Source organism: Bos indicus x Bos taurus, chromosome 5 (assembly GCF_003369695.1).
Source record: "Bos indicus x Bos taurus breed Angus x Brahman F1 hybrid chromosome 5, Bos_hybrid_MaternalHap_v2.0, whole genome shotgun sequence".
In the NCBI taxonomy this organism is placed as follows: domain Eukaryota; kingdom Metazoa; phylum Chordata; class Mammalia; order Artiodactyla; family Bovidae; genus Bos; species Bos indicus x Bos taurus.
The window spans coordinates 82,524,679-82,552,654 of NC_040080.1; the positions used below are offsets into that span (position 1 = coordinate 82,524,679).

Consider the following 27,976-nt stretch of genomic DNA (forward strand, 5'->3'; position numbering starts at 1 on the left):
TTACTTGTAAGGTGTTGAAGCAGGAGCCCACTCCTGACTCTTCTTTCTGGTAGAATAAACTACACACTGTTCTGAGAGTGCCAGTTTGATGCTTTTATGGTTTGTCCAAATAAACTTACCAGCAGTTGTGGTCTTATTGTTGGAGGGTCATTGGTTGTACAGAGAAGCCAAGGAAGCCATGCTGGTAGCGCCATGCTTCTTTTCACATCCCATGATATGGTTTTGCCATTTATTTCGATAGAGTGTATGACCCCTCAGTGATGGTCAAAAAACTGTTTATTGTCTTCAGAGTATTTATTTCCGTATTTGTCTTCCCCACTATGTACCAGTCCTCACATCATTTGCCCTGAGGAAAATTCATATGTTGCTGCTGAGGTCGCCATGGCCTCTGACCTGCTGCAGCCTGCATTTAGGGCTCACAGGAGCTCTGTCATGTCCTATGGGGCCAGCTTCCAGGGTGCACCACACAAAAACCCATTTGGGGAAGCCACCAGGTTATGTCTTCTTTTGTAAGAATTAGAAGTTGGGTTTTATGCATTTAAAACTAATTCTTTTCATTGTCATAATAAAAATTTAATTTAGGAAACACATTAGGATGAATATACAAATGTATATTTTATAGCAAAATTCTAAAACTTAGAATGAGCAGAGCAGGGAAGCAGAACCTTCTGGAAAATGAAGCACATTTTGACAAAGCACATTCTGACAATTCTTATTCTTTCTGGCTATGTTTACTTTACAAAATAGCATTCAAACAGCAAATACTTCAGTTTTAATGAAGTCTCAAACGGGACAACTCTGACTTGGGTTTCAGTTTAGTTCAGTTCAGTCGCTCAGTCATGTCTGACTCTTTGCGACCCCATGGACAACAGCATGCCAGGCTTCTCTGTCCATCACCAACTCCCAGAGTTCACTGAGACTCACGTCCATCGAGTCAGTGATGCCATCCAACCATTTCATCCTCTGTTGTCCCCTTCTCCTCCTGCCTTCAATCTTTCTCAACATCAGGGTCTTTTCCAGTGAGTCAGTTCTTGGCATCACGTAGCCAAAGTATTGGAGTTTCACCTTCAGCAGATTTAATTATATGAAAAAAACTGCTGAAAATTAATAGAGTTTGAAATTTTTGAAATACACTGTCCTGGGCTACTGGTAATTGTAATGACAATTGTTTTTCAGTTGTAGAACCAAAAGTTTATATGAAAAATATGCTATTAGAACTGAGGGAAAAAATCAAGAACACTGAGATACCATGAGGACCAGGAAATTGTTTTATATCCCCTGCTGCTGCTGCTGCTAAGTCGCTTCAGTTGTGTCCGACTCTGTGCGACCCCATAGATGGCAGCCCACCAGGCTCCGCCATCCCTGGGATTCTCCAGGCAAGAACACTGGAGTGGGTTGCCATTTCCTTCTCCAGTGCATGAAAGTGAAAAGTGAAAGTGAAGTCGTTCGGTCATGTCTGACTCTTAGCGACCCCATGGACTGCAGCCTACCAGGCTCCTCTGTCAGCAGGTTTGGCAAAATGTCTTGTAGATTATTAGACTCAAATACTTATGAAATAAAGAATGAATGGAAGAATGAAGTCTGATTCCTTGAAGGCAGGGACCGTGCTTGTCTTGTTCACTGTTAAACTTAGAATAGTTAGTTTTGGGTCTGGCACATTGTATTCAATAAACATTTTATTGACTGGGTTAATGAGTGAATTAAAATTACATGGCCTACAGCTAATATCATTATGTGCAAATTTGAAAATATATTTTCAATTTTGGGAATTTCCTTATATAATTGAGAAGTTATACTAAAAAAAATGGGAGACAATCTGAGTCAATGATATACTGGTTAGAGGAATTTACGTATCTCTTCCAGTCTAGTGATGAAAGAATTTATGTTGCAAATAAGAGTTCTGTTGCAAAAGCTGGGAATGCAAGAGTTCTTGTGTTGAAGATCCCTTTTTTTTCCATTTCTGTTTGAAGTACATTCCATGGAGAAGAAATGGAAAGACAAAAATGCCAAGAAAGCAGACACAGGAATTTAAAGAGAAAGGAAAATTAGTCAGCAGCCCTGCACCACAAATCACTACTCAAAACAATGAAGACTCATGAGATCCAGAGAAAAGATGATGCAAATCCAAGGGTAGACCTCAGGGAACAGATGGGGGCTAGTTCGAACATTTCCCTGCCTTTCTCCCTTCCTCTCTCCCTCTCCCTTTATAAGACTTTTTTCACAAACTCCTTGTTCATTATGAGTAAAAATGACCAGTTTTGTTCGAGCCCCTCAAAACTAGTTGTGGTGTAAAATGATCATGCTGTCAAGTCACTGTGGAGGCCCAGCTAACGTCCATGGATGAAAATGCCAGGAGAGAGCAGGCCAGGTCAATAGCACTTCAGTTAGCTGCATTTCTGTTAGTTTTAGTCCTATATGGGTGTATGAGAGGCTATATTAGCCTCCCATCAGGAAGCAACTGCCACAAAACAAGACTGCCTAACACGAGAAATGCTAATGTTATAACTGGATCATTTCAGTCTTATTCACTGATGTTAGACTCCAGCTATTGATGGAGGTACCTCTAGGTAGTTAGGCTAAAACACACACACACAACTGCCCCTAGGTCATTCCCCCTCCTCCCTCCCCTGCCCGGGATGTTGGAGAATCTGTGTCAGCTTGAAACACAGCAGTAGCATCCCCTCTCTTTTCCATTTGGACCCCAAGCAAACAGTAAGACCTAGTTTGTGGGGACTTTGCCATTCCTCCACTGAGCAAAAGACAATTTCCTCTGTGTTGCAACTTTCTATTTGGCTAGAGGATAGAAGGGTTGGCAGGACTAGAGCTGGCTACTAAAAGCAGGCACAGTGAAACCTCACAATGATTTGCCTCTTTTTCAGCTTGGCACATCATGTTAGGAGCTGGAATAGAGACACATTTGTAATAAATTGCAGTTGGGAGAGGGGCAGTGGTGCTTCTGTAGAAGTCTTGTGTTTTTATCCCCTCCCCCTCTTTGGGTAACATAGTTATGAGCCTCACTTTTGTTTTTCATATTTTAAATTCAGCCTGTACTGAACTTGCCACAGAAATAGATCTGCGCTGACACTCCCACACTCAAGCTGCCGGCTCTGCGTCACAGGTTTGACATGGCTTGAGCCAACCCAGAAACTAGAAAGTTGAAGTGGCGTGAAAGATGTAGTTGCTTGAAGAGATTCTCTTCTGGGTTGGAAAACCTGGATCGTATTTCATTTCCATCCCGAAAGTCTTACAAACCTTTAACATCGACACTAGGCTCATCACAGTGATTGCCCACACTTACAAGGTCATACAGGGAATTGCTTTATGACACAGGCTTTTTTTTTTTTTTTTTGCCTAAGTGAAAGGGTACAGCAGGACTCTTTCTCACTTGGACAAGCTCTCCTGCAGATGCCTGATGCCTGGAAGTCAGATTAATGGAACTGCTGGGTGAGGGCCAGCCGACAGAGTGGGAGGTCAGCATCAAGGAGGCCTAGAGGGAGGCAGCAGGAGGTCCTGGCAGGAGACGTGGACAGAGCATTAGAGGTGGAAGTTGGAAAGGCAGCCCATGATGTCAGGGACCCTTGCCAGAGGGGACCTCACTCCAGGGCTGAAAACCAGAGCAAATCTTCAACTCTTGAAGGAGTCCAAAGATGGAGTGGGAAGAAGGAGAGCCTAGAGCTCTATCCCTACAGACTCGTCATATCAGCCAGCATTTATGGAGCAACAGAGGCAGGCACTGGGCTGCAATGTTCTGTACACCCGTCACTGCTCTTGTCATAATGCATGTCATCTGTTTATTCACTCGCGTGCATGTCACAGGATAGCGAGTTCCTGGAGAGAAAGGTTTGTATATGCCTTGATTACTGAACAGGGTACCTGGCATATAAACCTTTGGTAAATGTTTGTTGATTGAGTGAGTGAGCGTACATTTTTCAACAACCCTGTGAGGTATCATTATTCCCATTTCCTGTGAGTGTCAGAGAGATGATGAGACAGGAGAGGCCCCAGATTCTGCAGGTACTATGTGGGAAATTTTTCAGATCGGAAGTTCTGGGGATGGTGAAGGTGGAAACAGCACTAGGGCTGACTTAGTATAAAATCCCTGAGCCACTAAGATTCTGCCAATCCCACTCCCTGGGCCCACCCTCCCTCCCTGCCCATCCGTGCCAATGCCATAAGGGTAAAGTTGCCAGACAGAATCTAGGACACCCGGTTCATTTGAATTTTAGATAAACAACAAATAATCTTTAGTATAATTATGTCCCAGATATTGTATGGATGTACTTAGATTTAAAAAGTATTCATCGTTTATTTGAAATTCAAATGTAACTGGCATTCTGTGCTTTTATTTGCCAAATTTGGCAACCCTAGGTGGTCGTTGATTTTTCAGGGTGCAGGTGAGAATCAGGAGGTAGGTTAACCCACCTCAGCATCGGGGTGCTCCGTGGGGAGAAGGAGTGCTAGAACCACTGGGTTCTGATTTATCAGCAGTCCGAGTGCCCTTTTGTTACCTTCTCAGAAGGGGAGCCCACTGGGTGCTGCTTTTCTTCCCCCGATCCCTGCTCCCCGTGCATCTTGCTGTCATATTTCCCAAGAAAGCATGTGGCTGGGCTAGTTTGTCTCTGTTCAGTATGGATCACCTGCTACAGAACAGGTGCTCAGTAAATATTTCTTGAATGAATGAACAAATCAGTTTTAAAATGTGTCACCTCCCAAGTGGTTGATTTCCTTTCTTCCAGCCTGTCCACAGCCAACTTTGGCTGCATATTCTCAGGTTTAATTGGCTGTGGCTGAAGTATCAGGGCCGTAAATTAGGGTCTCAGTGCAATAGCACAAGAGTATTTTTCTGAAAGAGACCCCTGGGCTACTTTCTCAGTAGGGATCTGTAGGTGTGGTAGGCAATCTGATATTTCATCCTGTCAGTAGGCATGGCTCATCATGGAACTTGACCTGTGCAGTCAGCCTGTCTGAGAAGCATGGCTTGTCCAGGATGCCAGCCTTAGAGCATGAACAACCAATAAGATCTAGCACATCAATGTCAAGGTGATTATATAATTTATTATCTAAATTGAGATACTTGATGAAGTAAGGAGAATGAATGATTAAATTCATAGTCCCGCAAGACACTTATGTCTTGTGCCATAAGACAAATGGCATAAATTCAAACTGGGATATACTGTGAATAATAAACATCCCCTGGGGTCCCCTGTACACTGTGATCTCCAAATGCCACTCTTTGGGCACAGTAACCAAATTACCTGATTAGCTGCATATATGCCCTGAACTGTTCTTCCTTGAGGCTTTTTCTCAAGAAAGTTTATCAAGAGAGACTCTACGAGTCTGTTTTCCTCACATATCTGACTTATATAATACTTTGCTGAGTATATTTCTGTCTCCATCACAGATTAGAGTCTCTTAAAGATGATGGTCCATGCCATTTACCTTTATATACCAGCACATGGCACAGTTCCCGGCACCTGGAAAGTATACTTGGATCAACAGTATAGGCTGTTATGATGGTGCAGTAATAAACCACCCCCACCCTCAAATTTTGGTGGCTTGTAAGAAAAAGAGTTTTTATTTTTTGCACCACATATCCAGAGTTGGTCAGCTTGGGCGCTGTCCCACCTCCTGTTTAATCTGGAACCTAGACAAATGAGCATTTTTAAAATCTGGAATGTGGCAGGTCTCATGGAAGAGAGAAGAGAGATGTTGAGTCACAAGCTGGGTCTTAAAGCTTCTGCTCAGAGGGAGAGTTACCTTCACTTGCTTTCCATTGCAAAGCCAGTGAGGCAGCCAAGTCTGCTTCAGTGAGGAAAGGAAATAGAATTCTCTCACAAGGAAGAGCAGCACATGTTTTGAACAATAGTACCAAATCTCCCGTACACCCAGGATATGTGAACGGAATTCAGTTTAACATCATTATTTAACTCTATACTCCAGACTTTGCAGACATGAAGAAGGGGTGAAGTGGGATGTGATGGGGATGGGGTAGGGGAAAAGTACACTTCGTGTGCATCCCGTGAGAGGCCCAGCCTGTCTGCTCACCTTCCTGCTTTCTTTTAAGGCACATTTGCACCAGGGAGGAACAAGGAAAGCTTCAGTTCTAGACTTTTCCTTCCTCATCGAAAAGGATTCTTCTTCTTCCCTGGGTCATGGCTGGGAAGAGAGTCTAGCCATTCTAAAAGGTTCAAAGAATAGTAACTCTGATTTCAAACCATGCCAGCTCTGGGGTTAAATGAATTACCTCAATTATTTGACACCTATCAGCTACCAAGTACCAGGTACCAGACACTGTCTAGGGGCTCACAAAGGTTTCAGTAATGTCAAGATTCTTGCCTTCAGGAAGCATGCACTCCAGTAGAGGAACAAGACACGCACAACTAATTCTAGGTGAGGTGGCATATGTCAAGCCCTCAAAGCTTGGAATTCCTGTGTCCCAGCCCACTTGAGTCTGATTGTGAGTCCTGGCCAGACTGGGTTTAACCAGACATACCAGGTGCCGATGGAGTCCCAGTGGTTATTAAAGTGAATCCTGTTTCTTCAGAAAGCCTTTCTCAACTAAGGTAGAGGACGTTGATAATTCCTACCAGACTCAACTTGACCCCCTTGCTCTCCCTCCTGTGATGTGCACCTTGAATATAATTATCAAGATATTTAATTGATTTATTGTGTAATATTTGAGTGCACCATGACCCCTGTGATCCAACCCCCAAAATACAATTATACAAATTCAGTTGGATTTTTCTTGGTGATACCACAGTCTAGGGGAGAGCATTCTATTCTGAGGAGCTAATTAGACAAGAAAGGAAAGGAAAGGAGAGCCCTTAGGACCCACCCTGGGCAGACCTCAGGCATTCTCACCAGTGACAGTCCTGTTCTAGGCCATCCTAAAGACCACAACATTGCTTCACAGAGAGTCAGTTAGCTCCTAGGTGAGCTGTTTCATCATCCATGTCTCATTAAGTGGTTTTGAGAAATTTAGAATTAGCCAAGTTCCCAGGATGGGCTTCTAGGTGGCTCAGTGGTAAAGAAACTGCATGCCAATGTGGTAGATACAGGTTTGATCCCTGGGTCAGGAAGATCCCCTGGAGAAGGACATGGCAGCCCACTCCAGTATTCTTGCCTAGGAAATCCCTCAGACAGAAGAACCTGGAGAGCTATAGTTCATGGAGTTGCAGATCAGACAAGACTTAGCAACTAAACAACAACAACAACAAGGTCTCAAGACACAGGTCTTAAAATGATCAGATTTTAACTATACCCTCAAGCCTGGTAGGCTACAGTCCATGGGGTCGCTAAGAGTCGGACACGACTGATGTGACTTAGCAGCAGCAGCAGCAAGCATACTTCTCAACAGATTCTAGAGTTTTGATCCATTGATGTTCTGATTCCACATTGATATCTCAGACTTATTTTACCCATGAAAAACTGAAGTTCAGGGAGATTTAAACAAATTTTCCTAAGGTCATATATTGTCCAACTGAAACATTCTCCAATTCTAAGATGTTGGACCTATATATGAACTGGAATACATTAGGACATTTGATGGCAAGAAAGACAGGGCCAGTTTTTCTGAGTTTCACATTTGTGTTGATGTCTCTTTTTATATATTTTTCAGTTTATAAGAGTCATACTAAATAACTCTGGAGAGCATGTGCTGCCTGTTTCACAATAGTACTGATTCTTTAAAAGTCAGGTTTCTGAGTCATGTTGAATTATTCACACAAACAAAACCTGACAAATGGAATAATAGGGACAAACACAGTGACATCATGTGTCTCTTCTATAAAAGGCTAGAGAGAGGCCCAGAAAGGAAGTTTCTGCAGAAATTAGGGCAAAATTGAATACTGAGCTTCACCCAGTTACAACGACTGATAAAGAAGAATCATGTCTGGTGAACTCAACGAAAGTGGAGTATTATCATTAATAAGCAACAAACTGCTGTTGGTATGGAATTTAACTACTTAGTTAAAAGTAAACTGTATCGTGAACTCCACTTTACTGGCTCCATGAACATCCTCATATATGTGAGGTTCATTTCTGGATCCTCCTGCCTTTTCTCCAGGAGTCAAAATAGTCCTTGTTTTTCAGGGACAATTCTTATTCATATGTTTCTTGATCCCTCATGGTTGGAAATAGCTCCCCTCAGCTTTATTGCCTCTGATGGGGATTTGAATAGGCATCCTTTATAGGCTTCATAAGATTCTAGCCAAGCATATATTATAATTATCATCATGTTTTATTTCCTCTGCTATATAATAAGCCACCTGAAGGCAGGGATTGTGTCTTTTCTCCACTGTGTCCTCACAAGGCCTAACACCATGCCAAGTACATATCCCATATCCTCCAAATGTTTTTGCTCTAAGGGAAACTGAATTACATGTTAACTGATAGGGCAGGGTTGGGAGAAAGCCTGAAAAACAGTCTGCTGATAAAGGAAACAAAAGAAATTCTGAACATTTTAAACATCAGACTTAAGATAGGGTAACAATTGCTTTTCAATCTTGGAGAAGATTTTCTCTTCTGTTCATAGTGTATTTTCTATGATATAATTATTTTATATGATCAAAAATGAGTTAACTACATTGTGTTTTAGGCTTAAAAGAAAGTATGTTTCCTTAGGGAAATAGCAAAAAGACTGAAATATTACTTTCTTTCTTTTCTATGCTTATACGATCCTAAATAACACAAAGGCCACCTTAATGACTGGTGTTAGAAAGTTGACTTTTAAAAAATCTTCATAAAATGTTATATTATTATTGAAGTTCCCTGTACAGGGTTGATAGCCCATCTACCCTGTTTGTCTTTTAAAAATTCTCCATATTGTGTGGTGGAATAGAGGGCCAGACCCTGTGGGAAACACTGGCATATTTTATGAGTAGACAAGGCTGAGGCCAGCCAGCCTAGAGTGAGAAAAAGGTTAAAGGGACAAAGGCCAGTCCCTGGCCCACTGTCAGCCTGGCGGCCCTGATCAAGAGCAAGCAGATACAGGACAAGCTCTCCACAGAAGATTCCTTCAGTGGATGAATCACCCTAGTTTAGAGTGACATTTTCTGTGGTCAATTGTGTATATTTGGCTTGTGTTAATAAAGAGTTGATACAGACATTTGAGATGTATTGATGCTCTAGGGTAGTGTGTGTGTGTATTATAAAGAACCAACAAGGGGGAATGGATAAAGGAGATGATATTTGCTGAGCACCTTCCATGTTTTAGGTAATGTACCTTACCTAAATAATGATAACAATGATGGGTCTTCCCAAGTGGCAGTGTGGTAAAGAATCTGCCTGCCAATGCAGGAAATGCAGTAGACACCAGAGACATGGGTTCAATCCCTGGGTGGGAAAGTTTCCCTGGAGTATGAAATGGCAACCCACTTCAGTATTCTTGCCTGGAAAATTCCATGGAGAGAAGAGCCTGATGGGCTACAGTCCATGGGGTTGCAAAGAGTCAGACATGACTGTGCACAACACATAAAAACAGCAATGATGGATGATGATAGCAAAAATAATTTTATTTTTAATAAGTTCTTGCTCTGTCCGCACATTTAGCTTTTAATTCTTCCAGCAAACTTTAAACGTACTCTGTCTGCTTTACAGAGGAATAAAGAAGCTGGTGATTTTAAGTAACTTGTTCAAGGTCTCGATTAGTACCTAAGCCAGAATTTGGTTTGGTTGCAGGGTCAGCCCTTATCTCAGTCTAGCTCAAGGAACAAAAGAGCGTTTTACTTTATTATTTTTTTTTAATTTATTTTAGAATATGTCAGACAAAAAATTGTGAGGCGAGTACAGAGTTCCCTTATACATAACACTTACTTTCACTTGTTAACATAATTGTATAGTTTCTTGGTCATAATTAAAAATAATTGTTAACATATTGAATAGTTTTTGTCATAATGAAAAAGTTCATATTTATACATTATTGTGAACTAAGCTCTATTGCTCATTCAGATTTCCTTGGTTTTAATTCAGAGTCTTTTTTCTATTCCAGGATCCCAGCCAGGATACTATATGAAATTTAGTGATCTTGTCTCCTGGTGCTCATCTTAGCTGTGATAGTTTCACAGACTTCCCTTGTTTTTGCTGGCCTTGACAGTTTTCAGGCATACTGGTCAGGTATTTTGTAGATGGTCCCTCAACCAAGGCTTGCCAGTGGTTTTCTCATACTTTGACTGGGGTTATATGTTTGGGGAGGAGGAACACAGACATAAAGCATTGTCATTATTACATCATGCCAAGGTTATGTGCTATCAATATGACTTTTCACTGTTGATGTTGACTTTGATTGCCTGGCAGAGGTAATGTTGTCGGGTTTCCCCACTTTAAAATTACTCATAACAAATTTTTGTTGTTGTTGAAATAATTCAGAGAAACCTCACAAAGTGAATTCTAGCTGGGTCCTCAGGAATTGAAAATTGTCAGGAAGCTACTGATATTTTCTCTTTGGGACTATAGGCTCTCCCATTCCCTTTACTCTGAGTGTTTTCTTCATTCTCTCTTTCTGTCTCTGTTTTTTTTTACTAACTGATGATAGATTCCTGATGCTCAATAACTGCGTTTTCTGATTTCACTCTTCTCGCTCTGCTTTTTGACTTGGCTGCTGGCAACCTGCCCCATGAACCTCTCACCTTTTCCTGGTCAGGGACCTGCTAAGCATGTGTCTCACCTGCTTCTAGTTTATTTTCCCCATTGCAGCTCCTGGTGCCAGTCACTGTCACAAGCACTTGTCCCTGAACTAATTTGATCATTAAACCAACACTGAGGCGGGACTTCCCTGGTAGTCCAGTGGATAGGACTTGGCACTTCCACTGTCCAAGCGCTGGATCCGGTCCTTGCTTGGGGAACTAAGATCTTGCAAGCTATGCTGTATGGTCAAAAAAAGAAAAAAAGAAAACAACTCTGTGAAGTAAGTAGAATATCTCCGTTTTATAGATGATGAAATTGGGATCCAGAGAAGGTTAAGAAACTTTCCTAAATTTTTGTAAGTGAAAGACTTGGCCTTGAAGCCAAATTTTTCAGATTCCAAACCCAGTGCTTGAACGTCTAAAAGGAGTTTAACTGGGACTGTATAGAATTGTACTTGCCCTAGATTAGCCAGCTAGTAAGTGGTGGAGCTGGGCTCAGACCCTGGTTTCTGCAGGCTGAAGTCCACCACACCAGCTTGTCTTCCAAAATACTGCGGTGTGTAGATTACCCAGATGCATTTCATTATTTTAGGCCTGTTCTGAAAAAGTGAAAATAAAGATGTAAAATCTAATACCCAGCCATCAGACTAAATCAGCTCAGCTCTGGGCTTTAAAAGTCTCTGGCATTCATCTGAGTGAGTACTCAATCAGATAAAGCAACTGTAGATCTGGACCTTGTGATTAAAATATGCATTAGGAAGTTTGCAAGACTAGTATATACAAACAGAAAGAAAAATAAACAATGAAAACATAGAAACTTCACTATTTACAATAGGGAAGACATTGAAGCAACTTGTGTCCATTAGCAGATGAATAAATAAAAAAATAATATATATATTATATATTTATATTTATTTATATATTTATATATTATATATTAATATATATATAAAATAAATAAATAAAAAAAGATATGGTATTGTTGTGTATATATATACTCAGCAATAAAAAAGAATGAAGTATTGCCATTTCCAGGAATATGGATGGACCTAGAGACTATCATACTAAGTGAAGTAAGAGAGAAAGATAGATAATGTGTGATAACTTATATGTGGAATCTAAAAAAAAATGATACAAAGAAACTTATTTACAAAGCAAACTCACAGACATAGAAAACAAACTTATGGTTACCAAAAGGGAATAGAAGAGGGATAAATTAGGAGTATGAACTTAATAGTACCATATATAAGATAGATAAATAACAAGGATTTACTGTATAGCACAAAGAACTATATTCAATATCTTGTAATAAACTATAATGGGGAAAAATCACAAAAAAGAATATAGATATATACATATCTATTTGTACAAAATCACTTTGTTTACTTGAAATTAACACAATATTGTTAATCAGCTATAATTTAATTTAAAAAGTACTAAAGCTTTCATAGTTGGCAAACGTGCTGTTTTGTGGATCTTAATTTGTATGTGAAAGTAAAAGTCATTCAGTCATGTCTGACTCTTGGCAACACCATGAACAATACAGTCCATGGAATTCTCCAGGTCAGACTACTAGAGTGGGTAGCCTTTCCCTTCTCCAGGAGATCTTCCAAACCCAGGGACAGAACCCAGGTCTCCCGCATTGCAGGCCGATTCTTTACCAGCTGAGCCACAAGAGAAGCCCCTTGTATGTAATTTGTATGTACATTGGTGCAAATGCTGGGAGCCATGCATGTTGAAGGTTTTCCCTGTTACTCTTGCTATCCTGGAGTACTGAGCAATTGCCATGGTCTTGAACTTGCAGGAAATAGCTCCACTTAATCTTGACTTTTCTTAATGTATCAGTGGATGTAGTAATGACAAAGTAGTTAGTAGTGAAGGTGAAAGATGATGGCAGCTTAGGCTAGGTGGTACTAGAAGAGGCAGAGGAAAAGAATAAGTAGTTTTTAAGATACTTAATGTGCATTCAAAGATGTGGAAGTTGTCAAGAATTATGCATGGGTAGTAGTGTCATCTACTGAGATAAGGACACTAGAAAGAGCATATTTGGTTGGCATGGGGTGGGGCAAATCATGACTATTTATTAGATGTCCAAAGGGAGATGGATATATGGCTAGAATTCAGGGAGAGTTCTGGGCTAGAAAGACGTATTTTGTGTCATTTACATACAGGTAAGTAAAACTATGGGTATTGTTTAAAGCTCCTATAAAATGAATGAAAAGATAAGAGGGCCTAATGACTAGATAATGATTAATTTGCAAAGGAGAAAAATAAGTAGTAGGCTAATAATTGCAGACAACCTGGAAAAAATCCAGGTGAATGAATATGAGAACTGGAAATAGTCCAGTGCTAGGAATGAGACTGTTTCAATAAGAGAGACAAGTTATAGATAAACAGACTGTAGAATCATTAGTTAATTCATCAATTAATCAAACAAGACCAAAATTTCTTCTGTGTCAAACAATAGTTAAAAAACTGAGACTACCAAGGCTATTACAGCCCCCAAAGCTTAGTTCTTTGACACAGCTACAGATACTCAGTTACTGAGTTGAGTCCGAAGCTGGTTGTGAATTATCTGTTACTCTACTTCTGATTTCTTCTTTCTATTATTTTTGTCATTTCTTTGCATTTAGCACTTCCATCAAGGACTAGGCAGGAATAGAGAAAGAAAGTTATAGTAAAAACACTAGTTTTTTTCCCCTAATGCTGGCACATAATTGATGGTATAAGAATAAAATCCTAAGAACAATTGCACTTCTAAAATTTTTTTTATTGTTGTCCTTGAATCTCATTACTTAGACTAGACTACAAAGTGTCTAACTCTATATATCTTTCCAACCAGGATCTTTCAATGTTTCAAAGCAATTCAAGTGACTATAATGCATCAAAAAAAAAAAAAAAAGCAAAGAAGCTATTATCAAGGAGACAATATACACTTGACAAGTATTTAATATTTCAATGTCTTTTAAATGCATATCCATGTAAATATTAAAAAGGTAATAAAATGTGCAGTTAAATATAGGATCATATAAAACAGTATCCTACTAGCAAAGGTAGTTTTTTCCCCTCTTTGTTGATTGTTATCCCAGAGGAGGAAGAGTCTTCGTATGACAACTCCAGTGTCGCACTGGAATGGGATAATGTAAAAACTCAGAATAGCTTGAAAATGCTTTCAATTAGAGACAAAACAGGATTAATTTTGTGAGAGTCCTTTGTTACACAGAAACTTCTTATAATCTTTGTATCCTGATTGATATAGACTAAACATTATTTAGGATAAAGGTTTTTGGACTATTGTATCTTTTGATATGAAATGACATTATGCAATAGAAAGGCAATCGTTTTGATGGTGAACATATCATTTTAACCAAATATTTGGTTTGGCTGTTTCATACCGGAAACAGAGCCATGTCTGGCCTTAGGAGCCATGGAAGAGGCACACACCTCTCTTTTGAGATTTAAGCTTTCTCCAAAAGTTCTGTGCTTCATAACATCTCAGTCCTTGACTCCCACCTCAATCAGCCATTGTGCTAACCATTCCCATTACTCACTCTTGAATAAAAGCACTGATGTGTAAATGCTATCTTGGAATGATAAGATATAAAATAATTTGTTTAAGATAAGTCATTTCATTTCCTCTTGGGATTAAAACATTTGGGTATCAGAAACAGCCAATTAAACACTCAGTACCTTGTTAACTATCTTGTGAGATATGAAATAGTATATTTTTTTCATGTCCTCACACAACTTACATTCTTATTTTAAGCCATACTGAATAGAAAATGAGCTTGGCATTCATCTTAACACTGTGAAGATAAGAAAATAGTAAAATCTAGAAAAAGTGTGTTCTAATGACCAAAAGAGATCCAAAGCTTGATCTAGTTATTTTAATGATCTTTCAATGGAAAAAAAAACCCAGCCATGTCTTTTAGGCAGGAGCTTCAATATTCCACTTCATTTTAATTTTTTAAAATCTCATTTCTTCAAGTAACTCACAAAGAAGTTACCTTTTATATAAGGAGTAAGAAGAAGAACAAAATTTCTGGGTTCTTGTATGCTTGATGATATTCTTCTTTTCTTTTTTTTAATTAATTTTTTTTATTGAAGGATAATTGCTTTACAGAATTTTGTTGTTTTCTGTCAAATCTCAACATGAATCAGTCATAGGTATATATAAATCCCCTCTGTTTTGAGGCTTCCCTGGTGGCTCAGAGGATAAAGTGTTTGCCTGCAAAGCAGGAGACCCGGATTCGACCCCTGGGTTGGAAAGATCCCCTGGAGAAGGAAATGGCAACCCACTCCAGTATTCTTGCCTGGAGAATCCCGTGGACAGAGGGGCCTGGCAGCTACAGTCCACGGGGTCACAAAGAGTCGGACACGACTGAGCGACTTCACACACACATGTATTTATTTGCTGGCTGTGCGGGGTTTTGTTGTGGTGCACAGGCTTCTTTAGTTGTGGCATGCAGACTTAGTTGCCTTGTGGCATGTGGGATCTTAGTTCCCCAAGCAGGGATTGAACTCATGTCTCCTGCATTGGAAGGCATATTCTTAACCACTGAACCACCAGGGAAGTCCCAATGTCTCACTTTAATGGCTCATGAAGTTACCATTCCTTGTATTTAGGTATATTGCTCTTTGTTCTCTAGCTGCTGCTGCTGCTAAGTCACTTCAGTCATGTCCGACTCTGTGCGACCCCATAGATGCAGCCCACCAGGCTCCCCCGTCCCTGGGATTCTCCAGGCAAGAACACTGCAGTGGGTTACCATTTCCTTCTCCAATGCATGAAAGTGAAAAGTGAAAGTGAAGTCGCTCAGTCATGTCTGACTCTTCGAGACCCCATGGACTGCAGCCTACCAGGCTCCTCCATCCATGGGATTTTCCAGGCAAGAGTACTGGAGTGGGGTGCCATTGCCTTCTCCCTTGTTCTCTAGATCATTCACTTATTTTTCATATTTCACTTATTTATATCCATTTCTCCATCTCAAAAATTGACTCCTGGGTGGGATAGACTGTGGAACTTTGCTCATTTCACTACTTATCACATCTCAGGATACTCCCACCAATAGTCTCCATCAGTCTTGACCATAACTGAAGGGTCAGGACTCTGTACATGAACACACAGGCCTCCCTGTGGAGGCAGAGGCTGAAAGGTGCCCGCTTGACAAATAATGTGATTCCCTGTGTTCCTGGATCAGAGAGTCTACTTCTGCCAACCTAGTCGAGCTCTGAACTCTGGTCAACAAGGATCTTCTTTTAACTTTTTCCCCTCCTCCCCCAGTCTTGCTGCTCCGGACCATCTGCGCTGTAGCTCGTTATCCTGCAGAGAACCACTTCCCAGCATGGGACTGACACCTGTCTGCAAGATTGATTCCTAAATGTTCTGCACATTGTCTTTGTGGATGGCTGTGGTCACTAACTGAAAGTTAGACAATAAGCAAGTCAGGACATGTCAAGGGTATTTGGAAAAAAGGACAGTTAAAGAAAAATTACTTGGGTGGAAGATAAAAGTCCAATATGTTTTCATTTAATTTGGCTGAGATAGTATGGTATTAAATTATCCAATCATCCATATTCATTGCCAAAGAGTCATTTTTGTGGTAGCTAAATCTAAAAGAAATCTGTAATAAATAGACATCCATAAATAAAATCAGCTGCCTTGTAATTTTTATTGGCTTCAATGAGAGGATAACATAAATAATATTTTGTTTCTATCATAACACAGTTATTAAGTCAGGATAGCCAAATGTTATTGTAGTTCCTCCTAATTATATAATTGCCATTATGTAAACTGATTTCCTTTCTTCTGGTTAAAGAAGAGACTGTTTTATACAGTTCAACAATGTCACTGGTTAATAAAACACTATTTGTATCATTCAGGATTCATCCATCATCTTATACTCACAAAATTTTACTCAACATTATCATTACCTCTCTATGGAAGGTAAGAATTTTACATTTGCAGTAAAACATAGTCTTGCCTTATTCTTAGAGTGAATTTTTCTTAAGAACTAATTTCAATACCAAATAATTAACCAAGGTTCTTTCCGGTTAGAAAAGATGTTGGAATGTATAGTGTTTTTTTTTTTTTTTTACGGAGTATGTATTTCTGACAGTTTCTTAACCTGCAGTAGAAGTCTTGACCTGCTTTAGAAAGTCTGTTATCTTGAATTGGGTTAAATTTGAGATATTTCAGATATTTGAGATATCTCAAGCCATATGTAATGAAATAGGCAGAACAGATAATGTTTTTGAAATAATAACTTTCCTGTAATCCGTGTTCACAATGCTTTGTAGGAAAGATGATGAATTTCATTCTCTATTTCTTGGACATGGCTTGAAAGGCAATTGGCTTCAGTGGAGTGAGAAATTCTGACCCTGTGATGCTGGGCAAGTCAGTATATTTGAGCTTCAGCTCTCTCCCTGCAAAGTGAGACGTTAAATGGAATGTTCTTTGACTTCCCTTTAAATTATATAGAAATTGTAAAAAGCTGATTAAGCTGGGTTCTATGAAACAGATGATAGAGAGAAAGGCAGCAAAACAGCAGAGGAAGAAAACCCAAAAAGTGGAGAACATGTGGGATGATGTGAGGGTGGCTCTTCGTGGCTAGCAGCCTGGCTCTCGTTCCTCCCTCTGTTTCCGATAGCTTTCTCCACGATACCTTGAATGATCTCACACCACAAGGAAAGTCTGGGTGTGTGTTGAAAAGGAAGGCAGTGAGTTTTACTGGTTGAAAATGACAGGCTTAGTCTGAAATTCATTAGTTCCTTAGTTCAGTTCAGTTCACTTGCTCAGTCGTGTCCAACTCTTTTCGACCCCATGAACTGCAGCACACCAGGCCTCCCTGTCCATCACCAACTCCCGGAGTCCACCCAAACCCATGTCCATTGAGTCAGTGATGCCATCCAACCATCTCATCCCCTGTCATCCCCTTCTCCTCCTGCCCTCAATCTTTCCCAGCACCAAGGTCTTTTGAAAAAAGTCAGTCACCTCTTCACATCAGGTGGCCAAAGTATTGGAGTTTCAGCTTCAACATCAGTCCTTCCAATGAACACCCAGGACTGATTTCCTTTAGGAAGGACTGGTTGGATCTCCTTGCAGTCCAAGGGACTCTCAAGAGTCTTCTCCAACACAACAGTTCAAAAGCATCAATTCTTCTGTGCTCAGCTTTCTTCATAGTCCAACTCTCACATCCATACATGACTATTGGAAAAACCATAGCCTTGCTTAGAAGGACCTTTGTTCACAAAGTTTCTTAAGTGATAGTTAAAATAGTGGAACATTAGGTCAGAGGGGCAGTAGTTAAAAACAGACAAAAATGACTGCTAATCCCAAATGCCCCATAATGTCATTTGAGGCAAAAATTTCCAGAATTAACAAAACGTTTAGTTATATCATTTGTGTGGTCAATGTATGTCACACCCCTAAAACATATGCTTCTCCTTAAAATGCTACTCAGAGAATGTTTTTTCTGTTCTAAATTTGATTCCTAGGTATTCTTTGACTGTGTGCATGTATGTGTGCATGCACGTGTGTGTTTATTTTTTTATAAAGTCACCTGGAAGCCTATAATGGCCCCAAAGAAGTCTGCCTGTGGGCTGAAGCACATCTCATTTCCTCCAGGTCTGTGCTTGTTACAGTACACTGTGGTGGTCTGTCTTCTTTTCACTGCCCAACAAGAAAAGTCCCTTGAGGACACAAATTCCATCTTATGTTTTCCCAGAACTCAAACTGCCTATGGCTTCTGAGCCAGTGGATCAGGCATGGTGCTAGGGTGGTGATGGGTAGATGGAAGTCCAAACGTAGATGCTTATGGTTCAGTGGGGGTCTCTGGAGTGAAAAATGTCTATGATGTCAATATATGGCAATAAATCCTAAATTTATATGTGACCCAGGGGACAATAGGTCATAAATTATTTGGTTGTAAAGGCAGAAGGAGGAGAGAGTGTGGTCACCGAGTAACTTGACTTATAATCACTGAATATTTGACTTTTCCTATTACCACTAGATACTGCTGAAACTAGAGATAAGAAATGCTGAATTAGAGAATCAGTTCCCTTGTTTCCAGTGAGGTGATGATGTTTCATAGTTCCACACAGGTGCAACTTGTAGTCAGGATTTAAAACATTCAACAGTAGGCAATAGCCCCACCTTGCTCCCAGTTCCAACCATGTGCCTGATACTCCAGAGGGGGAGGAGATAAATGCAGGGCTCACCTCCAAATTCTGTCCACTCAGCCTGTTCTCTAGGTCTGGAAATGCTTCCCTCCACTTTTCTGTCTGATGATTTCCCACACATCTGTGATAGGTTAAAGATGGCTGCTAATCCTCTCATTGAGAGATGGAGTCTGTATCCCTTCACTTTGAATCTGGTTTGACTCTGTGACTACTTGACTGATAGACTGTGATGATCCTAAGCCTCGGAGACTGGCAGCTTCCACTTCCTATCTCTTGGAATGTGGGCTCTGGAGGAAACTAGCTGTCACGTGATAGGTCTGGCTCCCCTGAGACTGCCATGCCTGTGAGAAGCCCATGCCCTGTGGAGAGGCCATCGAGGGTGAGATGTCATGTGAAGAAAGGGAGAGGCCAAGGGACACTGAGGTACCAGGGAGACAAGGGAGGGAGCCTCATGTAGTGGATGCTCTGCCCTAGCTGCGTCAACTAACACCCATGGGTGAGAGATGAACCACTCACCTGAGCTCTTCTTGAATTCCTGACCAGCAAAGTCATGAGCAAAATAAGATGAGTGCTTTAAGGCAGTAGGTTTTTGTGTAGTTTGTTACATAGTACTAAACACCTGAAACAATATCCTTCAAGATCATGGGCAGTAAGTGTCATATTTGGGGGACAGATTTAATCTCCCCCAACTTCTCCCATGTTCCTCTGTCCAAAGCAGTCATAGCAGTCACTTTTGGTTGACTGTCTCCTGTGATTTAGGCACAGTACTTGGCCTTTTACATACATTTTCTCACTGATCTTGCAAAACAAATCTATAAAAAAGATATTCTCATTACATTGACCAGGAGGTTGGAGCTGGGAATTACCCAAGATTATTGAAGATCCCACAGGGAAACACTGAAGAATTGGAATCTGACCCTGGTTCTGTCTGACTCTTTCCACAGCAGAACCCTGTATCCATTCTAGCCTTAGTCTTTGTAGATTATGATGATCTCCTTTTGAATCGTTCTCCATGTGCCACACTGCAAGGGAGAGTTTTCTGTTCACTGTGATGCTCTCGAGCATCAAGCACTATCTCAGGCTCAATCAGTCTCCCTTGAATGAGTGAACAGCCTGCAGAATAATTTCTAGAAAATCAGCACAAGGCTGTATTCATGTGAAAGAGATAGTTGCCTTCCAGGGGAAAGGGAACAACTCTTAGCCATACTTAGAAGCCCAGGTTCTGCGGTCCCTACTGATTCCATTTTGAGAATATTGGCAATGGTAGCATTCAGTGTGTAGCCACGAGCCTGGGCTATCTTTACCTGAATCTTCAACACATAGTACTACATCAGCATATTAACAGCGAACGAATATTATTGTATGTAGTTGCTGTGAGAAAACCTGTCTAATAGAGGAGCTTGCTCTAAATAATGGAGAGAACACAGTCACCTCTGCAGGAGAGTCTCCTATCTTTCACAGCTAAAGCTATGGGAGTTGAGAATGCAAAAGTGAGGCTTACTTAAAAGCAGGGAGACAGATAAGCAGCCTTAGACAAGGCAGCACATGTCAGATTGGGATAAGAAGTCACAGAGATGGGACTTTCTGATTTCCTGGTGCTCTCACCCATATTTAGTATGGACAAGAATTTTCCCTGAGTCTCCTAAATCTTGTTCTTGCTGACATTGTTCTCCCTTTGACACTTTATTGGGTACATTCCATGAGCATTTACCCAACAGGAAATATATAGCAAAGAACATTTAAGAGAAAGCGGCACCGCCCGATTTCTTTGTGAAAGCAGAATTGATGCAAGGGATTTCCAAGTAGAGTGAGGCAAATAAAATGCCAGCTTAGAGCTTAAATCCTGCCAGAAGACTAGAAATAACTTACACAATGTGACCTTTTCCCAAGCATGCTTGTGTAAGGGAAGAGCTACAGTGAGAAGAGAGGAAACTGTCTGCAAGAGAGATTAGACCTTGAGGTGTCTCTTGTGTCTTGATACCCCCGGGTACAGTTGGAGACTCTTGAATCATTTAGGAGAGGGTAGAGACTTTGTTAATTTTGTCCTATATTGAAAGAGAGAAATGAATTCCCATTATAGTTTCCTTTACATTTTCTTAATGGATTTGATAAAAAGAGACAGATTTTGTAATGGATTGGATTTTGATTAGCTTTCTGTCCCATTCTCTGAGTACACTGGAATTTAATTAAAAAAAAGAAAAACACCTTAATCTTATTGGGGTCAAGCAGCTGTAATCTTGTGGGTTTGGGGATGTGCACACACCCTTTTGCTGGCTGTGCAAGGGTCTGTGTTCTTGTCAGTAACACATCAGTATTGTCTGCTGGGTAAGGAATATGTTTGAAACTCAAGAGGAAAACATGGAACATCCACTGCTTGTATTATATTTCTTTCTTCACATGTCTGTCATTTTTGTTAGAACATTCAGTGAAATTAGGTCAGTTATGGTTTTAGTTAGCAATGCAGATCTTGTGTTGTACACAAATCATATGATGTTTCTAATTATCTCTGCTTTTTAACGTTGATCTGAAACCAAATCCTTAACTATGCATGGCTTAGAGGTGTTTCCCTCTCCCCCTTTCCTTTTTGCTTTGACTTCTTTCTGGGGCAAATATGAAACTTAATCTTGCAATAGCAAGACACAATATTCTTGGCTTTATAGGCAGTTGAAAGCCCAGGGTTAAGAGGGAAAGAAATGGATAATTAGTGTATAGTTGTAGATGGAGATTTTTGGAATAATTAATTGCATGATCCACTACTCTATTTCTAAGGGGTACTGTAATGCTTATCTGAATTTTCTAGGTACACCAAAGAGCCTTTGGAAGTCTCAGTGGTCTTCCTTAGGCCAAGAGCTCTAGATTTTCTGGCTCTTGAGCTGTGCTCAGTTTTCAAGGGTACGGAAGCTTTTGAAAAGTGTTTCTGCTGGTCTCAAAATGTGAGCTTCTATGCGGTGGCAGAGGGAGGGGAACCTGGGAAATGCAACAGGACCTGTAAGGAGACACTACATTGCTTTGTTTTTTTTAACTGAGTACAAGTGGGAACAGTGTCACAAAGGGTTTTCAAAAACACCTCTCTGTTGAGTTTTAAAAACAGGATTGATTCTCTTCAGTCTAGTTTATCAGATGCTAGGACAATCCAACTGTGCAGATGTGCCTCAAGGCAGAGACCAAATGAACTCCAAATGCTTTCAGATCTGCAATTCTGTAAAGAGACAGGAAAACCCTCAGTGTTGCTTAGCCCTCTGGGGCTGGTCCTTGGTCACAGCCTTTAAGGGTTTTAGGCATGATTTGCGGCAACATGGATGGATTTGGAGGGCACTATGCTAAGTGCAAGGAGATCCAACCAGTCCATTCTGAAGGAGATCAGCCCTGGGATTTCTTTGGAAGGAATGATGCTAAAGCTGAAACTCCAGTACTTTGGCCACCTCATGTGAAGGGTTGACTCATTGGAAAAGACTCTGATGCTGGGAAGGATTGGGGGCAGGAGGAAAAGGGGACAACAGAGGATGAGATGGCTGGATGGCATCGCTGACTCGATGGACGTGAGTCTGAGTGAACTCCGGGAGTTGGTGATGGACAGGGAGGCCTGGCGTGCTGCGATTCATGGGGTTGCAAAAAGTCGGACACGACTGAGCGACTGATCTGATCTGATCTGATGCTAAGTGAGGTAAATCAGACAGAGAAAAACAAATACTGTACAATATCATTTATATATGGAATCTAAAAAGGTACAACAAACTAGTGAATAAAAAGAAAAGGAAGCAGATTCACAGATATAGAGAACATAGAGAAAAAGCTATTGACTCCCAGTGGGGAGAAGAAAGGGGGGTGGGCAAGATAGGGGCAAGGGATTTTAAAAAAGAAAAGGTTCTTATGGGGTTGTAGGAAATCATGTGTGAAATTTTTGAACATTGTAAAGCACTGTAGAATTTTTAAATAAATAAATAAATGTAAATGTCTTAGGCATGGAAGATTCTTGGAAACCTAAGGCTTGAGAGAAGCTGTGAGTGAGGAAAAGAGAGTCAGTTTCACTTGCTTTTCCTTTCCTTCTTTAATGTGTACAAGACAGCAAAAGAGACACTGATGTATAGAATAGTCTTATGGACTCTGTTGCAGAGGGAGAGGGTGGGAAGATTCGGGAGAATGGCATTGAAACATGTATAATCTCATGTATGAAACGGGTTGCCAGTCCAGGTTCGATGCACGAAACTGGATGCTTGGGGCTAGTGCACTCGGACGACCCAGAGGCATGGTATGGGGAGGGAGGAGGGAGGAGGGTTCAGGATGGGGAACACATGTATACCTGTGGCAGATTCATTTTGATATTTGGCAAAACTAATACATTTTGTAAAGTTTAAAAATAAAATAAAATTAAAAAAAAAAAACATATTTGTTAAGTACCTACTAGGTACTAGGACCTGTGATAAGCTGTGGGAATTAAAAAAAAAAGAGTAGGTGATGGCCCTTGCCTTCAAGGAGCCCAGAGTGTGATGGAGGAGGCATAAGATGTGAAGGAATCATTACTATATGATTCTGGCAGAGGAACTGTAGTGAACTGAGCTGTGTTCCATAGAAAGCTAGGTTCAAGCCCTCACTCCTGCTGCCTGGAATGCAAACTTATTTGGAAATAGAGTCTTTGCACATGTAGCTAAGTTAAAGGTCTTGAGGTAAGATCACCCTGGACTAAGACTGGGCCCTGAATTATCGACTGGTGTCCTTATAAGAGAAATGAGAGGAGCACTTGAGATGCAGAGACACACAGGGAGAATGCCAGGTGATTACTGAAGCAGAGATTGGATTTAAACAACATCAGCCCAAGGGTGGGGCTTCCCTGGTGGCTCAGATGGTGAAGGATCTACTTGCAATGTGGGAGACCTGGGTTCGATCCCTGGGCTGGGAAGACCCCCTAGGTCTCCCAGACCTCCTAGAGGAGGGCGTAGCAACCCATTTTAGTATTCTTGCTGGAGAATTCCAGGGACAGAGGTGCCTGGTGGGCTACAGTCTGTGGGGTTGAAAGACTGAGCGATAACTGTGGCTTTGTAGTAGAGCCTGAAGTCAGGTAGGTTGATTCCTCCAGTTCCATTCTTCTTTCTCAAGATCGCTTTGGCTATTCGAGGTTTTTTGTATTTCCATACAAATTGTGAAATTATTTGTTCTAGCTCTGTGAAGAATACTGTTGGTAGCTTGATAGGGATTGCGTTGAATCTATAAATTGCTTTGGGTAGTATACTCATTTTCACTATATTGATTCTTCCAATCCATGAACATGGTATATTTCTCCATCTATTAGTGTCCTCTTTGATTTCTTTCACCAGTGTTTTATAGTTTTCTATATATAGGTCTTTAGTTTCTTTAGGTAGATATATTCCTAAGTATTTTATTCTTTCCGTTGCAATGGTGAATGGAATTGTTTCCTTAATTTCTCTTTCTGTTTTCTCATTATTAGTGTATAGGAATGCAAGGGATTTCTGTGTGTTGATTTTATATCCTGCAACTTTACTGTAGTCATTGATTATTTCTAGTAATTTTCTGGTGGACTCTTTAGGGTTTTCTATGTAGAGGATCATGTCATCTGCAAATAGTGAGAGTTTTACTTCTTCTTTTCCAATTTGGATTCCTTTGATTTCTTTTTCTGCTCTGATTGCTGTGGCCAAAACTTCCAAAACTATGTTGAATAGTAATGGTGAAAGTGGGCCACTTTCTAACACCATACACAAAAATAAACTCAAAATGGATTAAAGATCTAAACGTAAGACCAGAAACTATAAAACTCCTAGAGGAGAACATAGGCAAAACACTCTCCGACATACATCACAGCAGGATCCTCTATGACCCACCTCCCAGAATATTGGAAATAAAAACAAAAATAAACAAATGGGACCTAATTAACCTTAAAAGCTTCTGCACATCAAAGGAAACTATTAGCAAGGTGAAAAGACAGCCTTCAGAATGGGAGAAAATAATAGCAAATGAAGCAACCGACAAACAACTAATCTCAAAAATATACAAGCAACTCCTACAGCTCAACTCCAGAAAAATAAACGACCCAATCAAAAAATGGGCCAAAGAACTAAATAGACATTTCTCCAAAAAAGACATACAGATGGCTAACAAACACATGAAAAGATGGTCAACATCACTCATTATCAGAGAAATGCAAATCAAAACCACTATGAGGTACCATTTCACACCAGTCAGAATGGCTGCGATCCAAAAGTCTACAAATAATAAATGCTGGAGAGGGTGTGGAGAAAAGGGAACCCTCTTACACTGTTGGTGGGAATGCAAACTAGTACAGCCACTATGGAGAACAGTGTGGAGATTCCTTAAAAAACTGGAAATAGAACTGCCTTATGATCCAGCAACCCCACTGCTGGGCATACACACTGAGGAAACCAGAAGGGAAAGAGACACGTGTACCCCAATGTTCATCGCAGCACTGTTTATAATAGCCAAGACATGGAAGCAACCTAGATGTCCATCAGCAGATGAATGGATAAGAAAGCTGTGGTACATATACACAATGGAGTATTACTCAGCCATTAAAAAGAATACATTTGAATCAGTTCTAACGAGGTGGATGAAACTGGAGCCTATTATACAGAGTGAAGTAAGCCAGAAGGAAAAACATAAATACAGTATTCTAACGCATATATATGGAATTTAGAAAGATGGTAACAATAACCCTGTGTACGAGACAGCAAAAGAGACACTGATGTATAGAACAGTCTTATGGACTCTGTGGGAGAGGGAGAGGGTGGGAAGATTTGGGAGAATGACATTGTAACATGTAAAATATCATGTAAGAAACTAGTTGCCAGTCCAGGTTCGATCCACGATACTGGATGCTTGGGGCTAGTGCACTGGGACGACCCAGAGGGATGGTATGGGGAGGGAGGAGGGAGGAGGGTTCAGGATGGGGAACACATGTATACCTGTGGTGGATTCATTTTGATATTTGTCAAAACTAATACAATTATGTAAAGTTTAAAAATAAAATAAAATTAAAAAAAAAAAAAAAAAGAAAGACTGAGCGATAAGCACAGCACAGCTGAAGGGTGCCATGGTTTCCAACAACCAGGAGAAGCCAGGAAAAGGTGAGGAAGGATCACGTCTCAGAGCCTCCATGGGGAGTCAACCCTGGCGCACTCTTGATTTTGAACTTCTGGGCTCCAGAGTTGTGACAGAATACATTTCTGTTGTTTTCAACCCTGTGTATGCTAATTTGTTATGACCGCCTTAGGAAATGATTACAGATATGTTTAAAAGAAGAATCAGAGAACAGTTGTGTCTAAAAGCTCAGGGAGGGCTTCTCAGAGATGTACCAACTTAAGCAGAATCTTGAAAGGAGATCAGTTCACCAGTTGCTCAGTGGGGTAAAAGACATTATAGGCAGAGGGAGCCTTACAGCGAGTTCAATGTTAACAAATGTGTCTTCAGAAAATGCTATATCATCAGTGTAGCTGGAGCACAGGGAGTGATGTGGGGAATGAGAAACAATAAGAAAAATGAGCAAAATTGTGACGGTTTTATATGGCACATTAGAGAACTAGACTTTCTCTGGGGATTTGTCCTCAATTTCTCTGTCATAATACAATGTGCCTGTGAGATACATTGTGAGTAATTTACTATGAATAATAAAATGCTGAAGTTTTCTAAAATAATTAGTTTTGTTTTCAACTAGTGGGATTTGAAATTATCCAGGTAAATAAGCCATCCTTGCTCGTATTTTGATGTATTTCTTCACTGGGAGGGAAAGGGGCAGAGCTGTGACAAGTATTTAGACAACCGTGTATAACTGGTACCACTGATGAATGTGAACACCTGTTGTGTGTGTGGCAGAAAAGAATCTCACTGCTTTGGATGGTAGAAATCCAACAGAGACTTTGAAGTAGAACAGTGAGAACATGATTTTGACTTCTCAGGATAACTTTGAAGGTGATGCTGAGAAGGGGAAAGAAATGGAAAGATGTTTGTTCTGGAGAGCTGGTGGTAGTAGTCATGACCAGGATCAGTAGAAATCATGATCTTAGTGGCTTTGGGGATGGTAAAATGAGACGGGCAGTTTTTAAGAGATCTTTCTGAGATAGAAATTACTAGTCTATGACTTGGAGAAGGAAATGGCAACCCACTCCAGTGTTCTTGCCTGGAGAATCCCAGGGACGGGCGAGCCTGGTGGGCTGATGTCTATGGGGTCGCACAGAGTCGGACACGACTGAAGTGACTTAGCACTTCAGTCTATGACTACGGGTCACACAGAGTCGGACACGACTGAAGCGACTTAGCAGCAGCAGCAGTAGATGTTGATGTCATTGATTGAATTAGAGAATATGGTGTGGGGGGTAGGAGTAAGGTTTTGAGAGAGGATAATGAGTTGAAATTGGTCATATTTGATTTGAAATCCAGAAAGAGGTGTCTGAAATCTTCCAAAGTATAGGTTACTGGGTATCACCACCCATGGTGGAGTCTGATACCTTGATGGGGAACTCTCCATTGAAGGACAATTGTCTAAAGTATGCAGAAGACAGCCAAGAACAAAATTTGCAGGGAAAGGTCATAATAAGAAACAAGGGTGAGGTGAGTCAATGAAGGGTCATTGGCTTCACCAATGAGCCAATGGCTCATATATACATATGGGTCAGAGGAGAACAAAAATGAAGGCTCTCTTGAAAATCAAGGAAGATCTGGTATACTAGCTTTCTAAGGCAGCCATAAAAATTACCACAAGCTTGCCTTAAAACAAAAATTTATTCACTCACAGTTCTGAAGACAAGAAATCTGAAATCAAGAGCCCAGTAGACTCATACTCTTACTGAAGCAGGGGAATCTTTGCTTTCCTCTTCCAGGATGTGGTGGCTCCTGGTGTTTCTTGGCTTGGGCAGCACAACTCCAGCCTCAGCTTTTCTCTTCACATGACCTTCATCCTTTTGCTTCTGTGTCTCAATCTCCCTCTTCTTTTCATTATAAGGATACCACCAATCTGAATTAAAAACCCATTCTAAATCTAGGATGCTCTCATGTTGAGATCTTTCATTTAATTGCATCTGCAAAGACTCCATTTCCAAATAAGTTTACATTCCCAGCTACTGGAGGTTGGGACTAGGATACAGGTTTCTGTGAAACACAGTTCACTACAGAAGTCATACCAAATGTCAGAGGAAGGAAGATTGGACATTAGA

At 40.6% G+C, this 27,976-nt stretch overlaps 1 pseudogene; it reads right to left on the minus strand.

Annotated features, from left to right (window-relative positions):
• Window positions 1-27,856, minus strand: LOC113893543 (annotated as a pseudogene).
• Window positions 27,857-27,976: the final 120 nt, after the last annotated feature.